Here is a 9,162-nt window from a genome sequence, read left to right on the forward strand (position 1 = left end):
TCTGCACAGATTCTCTCTGTTTCTACTGTGCTTCCCATTCTACCAAGCTGTCCACCCTGACCTTGTCCACAACTCTACACATCCACATTCCTGCGCCCCCCGCCACCCAATCTACATGACATAGACGGATGTAATGTGTTAATTTAATTGGACTCACATGACGTGCTTTATTAAGTTCCTAATGTTGGTTTTACTACATAATTTAGGACCTACAGTGCTACTGTATAAACCATGGAAGAATTCTCTCACTTACTGTATGGATCCTTGTGTACTCTCAGCCATGTCAGGAGAGGGATCCCCTGAAGGTTGCTCTCCCAAGGTTTACACCATTTTTCCTGATGAACTAAGGTTTTTGCAAAGATTTTTCTGGTCTTCTTACTCTGTGTTTCCACCAAACACTTTTGATATTGTACCGTAGAACCAGTGGGTAAGCCATATGGGCATATACCTAAATCGTAGATCTGTTTATAGTTTCCGATGAAGACAGTACTCTTTATGTAGGCAGGGTTGTTGTTACTTACTACTCCATCCACAGAGTGCAGTGTTTCTAGCTCCACCTTTTATTCAAGGGATCAGTGTGCTAGGTACCTCAACAGAGGGGTGACAAAAAAACTGTACAGAATGGCAAAGTTCAGTTAGTACCATTCAGAACTGTTGACAACAGAACTGTTCTATCATGAAACAAACTAAACTGGACTGGTCTGCTTGGTGAAAACAAGGCTTTAAAGAGCTTCTTGCCAGGTCACGAACCGTTGCAGTTGTGGAACTTTAGAGCCTCAGTGAGCCACAATTGACCCTTTGCTATGTCCTGCCCCTCGAGTGCAGACTGGCCAATCACAGCGTAGCATCTGCCAGCTCTGACAAGGGTCCAACAACAACACAGCTGTGCTCTATAGACTCTCAGTCGTTTCAGATTTTCCTTCATTTTCAGGCTGCTTTTGTGGATTTGCCTGGGGCCTGTGTAATAACACATTACCTGGAGAGGTTGTAAGGAAATAAACATTTCCTGCCTTTTCCAAAATCAAAGCCTGAAAAGTGTAGGGTTAGCTAGTTAGCTAGCTAGCTACTGAAGGTTTAGCCTACTGAATGTGAACACATGCTACGCTTGCGTTCTAATGATGACACTGAATAAAGACCTACCCTGCTCTATAGGGACCAGTGAAAGTAAACTTTGCTGATATTCAACCAGCTGTGTGTTGTCGTAGTGAGTGCAGATGAACGTTGTTTGGCTTCCCCAGGAGCTCCTTGCCTGTCTGGTGGCGGAGGTCCAGGTGCTGGTAGCAGCACGGGGGAATAGCTAAGCACCATTCATCTGCACACACTGTGATGATCAGTGTTGGGTGTAACACGTTACCGCCAAAAATGGCTTTTTTCAGTAACGAGTAGTGTAAGGCACTACTGTCCCTAAATGCAGCAATCACATTACAGTTAGGCTACTAATCAAACACTTAAGTCGTTACTTGCGTTACATAAATTCATCATTATATCTTCCCCTTACTTAAGAGTTAGTGACGACGGGCTTCAGGCTGTTGCCAACAGGTCGTCCTTCGTGTCCAGCCGGTGTTGTGCCGTATTAAGCACGCCTGCTGTGAAAAGCACGACTAGGGGTGCTTTTCACGGCAGGCGTACTTAATACGGCACAACACCTGTCAGCGGCGTACACAGATGCGGGGACGAGCCAGAGGATGGGAGAATTTCTGCCGCAAACAAGCACCAAGACCCGGGGAGACATGGGAGCAGCTTCATGTGTTTACAGCAGATAGCAGGAGCGAGGACAGACGTCTCACTCCGCTACTCTGTGCTGCAACTCTGCAGCATAACTCTGCTGACAACTCTGTTGTCCTACTAAGTATTGATAACACGCTTAGTATTTTAAAAATTCAATTTGTTTTTTATTTAATGAACGTGGTGCATTTCAGGCAATTTTACAGAGTAACTAGTAATGTAACTTGCATTGTAACTAATTACTTTGTCCAGGGAGTAATCAAGTAAAGTAAGGGATTACTTTTTTCCTAAGTAATGTGTAATAAATTACTTTTTTAGAGATAGAGATAAGTGGGAGGGACAGCGGCTTTCTGTGCCTCCAAAAAACATGCCCTATTCATTCAGTGTTTAGCCAACACGCTCAATACATGGACATGCAATGACAAATTGTCATTAACTTATTACGTTATAAAAAACGATGAAAATATGGACTTACCCATGTTTAAAATGACCTGTTGAAGTGAAAAAACGAGTACTGACAGGAACAGACGAGTGGAGTCGATGTTTACCCGGCGCAGAGAGTGCAGGAGAAATGCGCTGCCTGTGTGGACAGTCAAGTGCCTGCGAGTACACTCACAGGACTTTCGCGGCACTAACGCGCTCAGTGTGTCCTTAGTGTTAATTATAACAGCCAACTTATTGAAAAATGTCAGGTTTAAATTGGGCTTGGGCCGTTAATTACAGTTAATTGGATGGGCCGGTCCCGGACATAACGTGCATGAATTTTTTGGGCCCGATCTAAGCTCTAGGATGGACCACCTGAAAAAAGAATGCGGTTGTTGCCTCAAAAAGAAGACCTTGTAGTACAAAAACTCCTGTTGTTGAATTTTGAGCAGTGTCAGTAGTGATATTAGGGAATGTGAAATAATATGGACACAATGTCATGAAAACCTGTTTAATGTAATAATCTACAGTATTCCAGTGCGATATATATCCCCAGAAAAAATGCTGCCAATGTAAAATAATGATTATGTACTCTTTAAGACTGTGGCATCAAAGTTCTTTCTCGAGGCCATAGTTCATGTTTGGTTGCTGTACAAGTACATCTTGTAATAGTTGTTGACCATGGTGATGACCAAGATGGAGCTGACATTTATGCTGTGATTGTTCCATTTTGCCACTTATCTTTGTTTGCCCACTCTCTGCACTTTTACACTTTGTACTGTTCTAACAGTAGATTCCCTTTCTGCGAAATACTGCTCTAAAGTTTCTCCTTTTCTTAATGAGGCTTCGGTGGGTGGTTTCCCTTGTTCGCATTGTGGGTTTAGGGCTGTGGGGTGCCATTTTCATTTACTGTTTCATCATGTAGGCGTTACAAGGCCCCCTGAGAAAATACCAGTTAGTAGGAGCTATACGAATACGCCTCACTTCTCCCAGTGCAAACATGACTAAAGCTTTGAGTTTCTGGCTACAGTTGATGGTGGAGTTAAAAACCCCAAAAAACACTTTTAATGTGTTTATTATGTGTTAAGCAGAAATGTGAGATGAGAGAGCAATAGCAACATGTTACATTAAGCTATCCTAGACTGTAATCTTTGAGCTGCATTTTTATCATCCTCTCTGCTAACCATTTGTCTTATTCTTATCCTCTCTGTATTCTCTGCCACTGCGTGGAGCCGGTAAACCCACAGGGGTCATTTAAGTCTCATCTTATCTGACCTAACTGAATCTGCAGTCCAGTCAAGGAAACAAGTCAGTCGCCCACCTTAACTGTTGTCATCTTTTTTCATCTCATGACACCTTAGTGACACCCAGGGTGGCGATCAGTGTCGCCTTCACCAGCATCTCCCTTTCAATCACGCTTTCAATTGCAATCGTCTAATTTCGTGCTGGTGTGTCAGTCCAGAGTGGGGATATGAGATTGTCAAGTGCGAGACCGAGGAGAACCTGCATTGTGCTATTTCCTCGGTGTACGGCCTGCAATTCATTTTATAAATGTCAGATGAAGCTTGGCCAGCCATCTAACCCAGCCACCCCCACTCCCCCATCCACTACCACCATACACACACAAGCACACACACGCTCACACACAGCCTGATGGGTAATGTTCTTATTAGAGATCATTTTGATTGGCTTCCTCTGCCCTTTTCATTGTCTGAGCGATAGGAAGGGGAGGGGTGATGAGGTGTGTGTGTGTATGTATGATTGTGTGTATGCGTATACTGTATATAAAATGTATATAAAAATCCTCTGTGTGTGTGTATGTGTGTGTGTGTGTGTGTCTGGATGTTGAGGGTTTATGTAAACAGAGATTACAAATGCAATAAACCTGTCACATGGAGAATGCTGCTGTCATGGCATCAACCTGAGCGCGCTGTCACTCTTATCTACCTTTTTTTTTTTTTTTTTTTACACACACACACACACACACACACACACACGTAAATGTATACACACACCTGCATACACACATTTGATAAGGACAGGGAGAGGATTACAGCTGGATATTGAGCATCTTAAGCCATCCTGACTCCCATGTCACGCTGTTGGAGTACCAGCAGCGTGTGTGTGTGTGTGTGTGTGTGTGTGTGTGTGTGTGTGTGTGTGTTTGTGTGTGTGTGAGGAAACAGTGTCACAGTGGCTACTGAACAGGCAGCTTGCTTCCCTATTTCTTGTGGTGCCACAGATTATTTCACGGCCCTTCATCTACTGTTTGTATGAGTGTGTACGAGAAGCCTCCCTCTAAGAGTCATTTGCCATGCCTTTGGTAAACGATTGTGTGTGTGTGTGCATGTGTGTGTGTTAGTGTTAGTGTTAGTGTGTATGTGTGCACGCATATGTTTGTACCATGGCCGAGGCCCTGATGGGTCCCTAGACACTGAGGATGAGTTAGCCTCTGCCCTGGTTTCCATGGCAGCTGCTGGCTTTATTAGACTCTCACTTTAGCCCCCACAAACACACACACACACACACACACACACACACACACCTCATTGTACACTGACAGGGCTACATTGCCACCCCACCCCGAGGCGCTCGCATTTTGGAGCAGTTAAGCAACTTGTCAGGAATGAGAGATGGGCGATGTGTGGCTAAATGAAGCGCAATGGAGAAACCGTCACACGATTTCACACTTGAGTAGCCTCCGGCACTGCTGCCACCCCACACACGCACACACACTCCCACACACACACAAACACATAGGCGGGGTGAGATGAGCTTGAAATGAGAACCATGGTGAACATCAATACAGCCCTCCATATCTACGCTCGGCAAGAACCTTTCTAGATCAATATTCCTCAGACCAAACCAATGTCAAATTCTGTATACTACAAGCCAGACAGCATTAGAGCCGCTCCAGCCAGCATCAATCAGCTCCGAGCCATTCGTCCAACCACTTACGTGGCTCATAACATGCTTCATAGAGGCTGTTACCACCTCGACACTCACACTCTCACACACACACACACACACACACACACACACATATTACAGCAACATTCAGATCTGATATAGTGGTAAATAATGCAGCAGGGGATCATTGTAAGCCATCACTGTAATATGTATAAACAAATGCAATAATGCTTTTATAAACTTTTTGGGAGTTTAGTACATTGGTCCCCAAACCCCCGAAGAGCTGCTCGATATCCTGTGAACACGGCTCACTTTGGGCCCCAAAACTAATATCAGAATCAGTATTATCTTTATTGGGCAAGTGTGAACACATAAAACTAAATTTGACTCCAGTATTATGTTTTTCTCGCCTGTACTAACACAGAAATAGACAGAACAGTGAGGAACAAGGACTACAAAGCTGAACAAATAAAGGTAAAGAATTAGGAACGCACTGATTTATCAGCCAAACCAACATCGGCCAATATTTGCCTTGTTGACTGCTATCAGATTATTGCCAATTAAGATGACATTCATCGATGGCAGTGGCCAATTTCTTTTCTGTTGCATCACATCAGTTTTGCACAGTCTGAAAGGCAGGGTTTGAGACAATAGAAAACTTTCCCTTGACATCCTCCGGACAAAGGGAAACAGTAAACTTACTATTGAGATATCATGAAACAAACCCTATTGTTTCCATGATAGTGCTTCTTTGCGAACAACAGATCTGTGTTGAAGTTCACAGGGGGAGAGCTAGAGCTAGTTCCACTAAACCTTTCATACAAACATGCATACAAACAAGTGCTTCACATGGCAATATTAGAATGACACAGACACAGGACAATAAAATATTTAAAAAAACAAACCCACCACAACAGAACAAACTAACAAAAAAGATGATTAAAACTCTATAGAATTCAAAGAGAGCAGATAAATAAATAAAACAGAATAAAAAATGAACAAGAGAGATAAAAGTAAGGTAAAAACCAATGGTAAAACTTAAAATTCAAGGCTGCATTGTTACTCCACATTAAAAGCCAGGTTAAAAAGATGGTCTTTAATTTACGTTTAAAAATATGGAGAGAGCTCACCATTCTAATAACCAGAGGTAGTGAATTCCACAGTTTAATCAACAAAAATAAAATAAACAACTAAAAAACACTGGTATCAGCTATCGGCCAAATCTTTAGCCTAGAATTTCAGTCAGTGTGTACCTAGAAAGAATAGACAGATAGACAGAACTATTATGTTCACAATAGGTCTAGGCATATATATATATATATATATATATATATGCATATATTGTAGCATCCCTTCACAGTAAAGCTAAGAGGCATGAACTTGTTTCGTTGCTCTTTATTCTGAAACTCAATACAGGCTACTATGGGCCGTAGCCAACGCCAAAAGAACAAACCTGTCTGCTCGTAATGTGCTCTTAACATTAGTGGCTCACTTCAACATCTCCCGCTTGTCCCAAACTACACACACCCCCAAACTAGCAGAAACAACAACAGCCCTCCCTCTTAGAGCCTCTGCCAATCACAAGTGGCTATCTCTCACAAATCACTGTCATAGGTAGCTGACATGACTGACAGGCTTCACAGCCTCTAAACACACACAACTTCACTGGCATTGACACGTTCACTGACACCATGGAAAACTCAGTAACTGCAATAACAGACCTTTTAACTAGATGAACATAATGTCTTACAGTGACGTCATAACGTAACAGTTAACACCACATGTCACCCAGTCCATTACAATATGTGTATACATATATATATATATATATATACATATATGTGGGTATTTATATACATTCGGTCTGTATAAAATGGGTTGAAAACAGTGTTGGGTAAGGGTTACTTTAAAAGTAATCAAAGTTACTGCATTACTTTTTAAAAAGTAACCAGTTACTTTACTGCGTTACTCCCTGAGTAAAGTAACTCAATTACTTTAAAAGTACTTCCAACGTTACTCCCTGAGAAAAGTAACTCAATTACTTTAAAAGCACTTCCAACGTTACTCCCTGAGAAAAGTAACTCAAGCACTTTTAAAGTACTTTTGAGTATTCTACATTTCCTATTGGGCAATGGACCACAGGGCGCTAAGCCTACATTTTTTTGTCTCTTTTTAATTGATTTTTTGCATTAATGAATCGATTCGGAATCGTCGAAGAAAAGAATCGCGATTTTCATTTGAATCGATTTTTTTTTTTTTTTACATTTTTTTTAAAAAGCACTAGGATCAGGCATTGTTTGAATTTTAACGATTCCTGTTCTGATTCTTTTAAGAGGTGGGTTCAAAAAAGTTTGCATTGTCTAAATCAGGTGAGTTGTTTTTCGGTGGCTGCTTCTTCCTTGTTTTACTGGCGGTTGACAAACTGCAAACCAAAGACGAAGCGGTCCATAGCGGTCCAGTCTGGAGGGCCTCAATGCACAGGGCAGCAATGAGGAAACTGCACCTCATTGGGAGGTTGACATAAAAAAGTTTAAATTAAAATAGGAAAGGTTATTAGAACGTAACATAGCAGCTCCTTCACTTGCCTTCATATGAACATTAAAGGTTCCTCATCACATTCTAATGTTCAACAGTAGCTAAGGTGTTTGTATTCATGTATTTATTAGTTTATTTGTGAGGGACATTGCAAGAAACATTAACAGGTTAAAATAATATGAATCAGATGTGTTGCATACAGTTGGGGCTGCCACTAACTTATATATTTTTAAAAAATAATGGATTAATCATTGATTATTTTATTCGATTAATCAGATTTTGAAAAAAGGCACAGGATGTATTTTTGTATGTCATTTCTATTGTCATAGTAGGTGATAAAACATTTTAAATACATGTAATTAAAATGCTGCCCATCTCTGCCAACAATGCATAGGCCTATGTGATACAACAATATAAAAGAATACAAGTAAATATATGCTGCATATAATTTGAATTGTCCGTATCAATAACCTGAGGAATTGCAGGTCTGTATAATCCAACAGAAACTAAGAGAAAACCAGGCTTTCATTGACAGCAAATAAATCCATAGGCCCACTGCCATCTGCTGGTAAAAAGGACAAACATCAGCTTGACACTTGACTGATGCAATGGTGCGTTATGGAGAAAACCCGTGTTAACAGTAACAACGCAGCACACATAATAATTTATTATATCCTCGATTACTTTATTGCAAACAATTCGGCGAATGAATATTAAAACACAACCTTTGAGGGAATCCTATACGTCCTTCATGGGAACAATATGCATGATGATTTCCCTCTGAACAGCAACGTTATGGTTGAACAACAAGTTTTACTGTAGCCATAAAACTTTCTATCATAACATTCTATTTCTATTTTTATGAATAAAACGTTCCTCACAGCAATGGCAGGCAGCTTTTCAAAATGCGCAAAACATCAGGTGTAAGTGGAAATAAAATATATATGGGAAAGTTTTATAGGATGTTTATAAGTTTTATAGGCAATCTTATCTTTCTGTCTTTTATTTTGAAGGTACTTCCGCCTCTGATGTCACCGCCGTACTACTTTTTGTCCAAAACAATAAATGAAAATATGAATCTGCAAAAAAACAAAATCAGGCTGTTATTTGAATTTGGTTTTGTCGTTTTTCGTTTTTTGATTCTGACAACAAAAACGGAAAAATGGCTCCATTTTCTCGTTTTTTCGTTTTAAACCAAAAAGGAAAAAACAAGAAAACCATTTTTTCCTTTTTGGTTTAAAATGAAAAAACGAACTGCCTGAAGGTACCCTGACCATTAATCCCTCTGTGTGTTTATATATTTACTTTTTATCCGCTCCGTTGTCTTTGTAAAGTTAACATATTGCACCGTCATTTCAAACTCAACACTTGTTTCAAATTAAAAGCCCCTTATAACCTCGGCTAGAGAATCCCTCCATTTTCTAAATAGGCTTTTATTCTGAAACATTTGTCAGAACTTCCTGTGGAAGATACAGTAGCTTGATAGTTTACTTATGGCGCTTCAAATTTAGTTCCTGCCATCTGCTGATGCTTTTAGGTGACTACAACAACATGTCGGCTGGCACATGA

This window comes from Epinephelus lanceolatus, chromosome 1, assembly GCF_041903045.1.
Source record: "Epinephelus lanceolatus isolate andai-2023 chromosome 1, ASM4190304v1, whole genome shotgun sequence".
In the NCBI taxonomy this organism is placed as follows: domain Eukaryota; kingdom Metazoa; phylum Chordata; class Actinopteri; order Perciformes; family Serranidae; genus Epinephelus; species Epinephelus lanceolatus.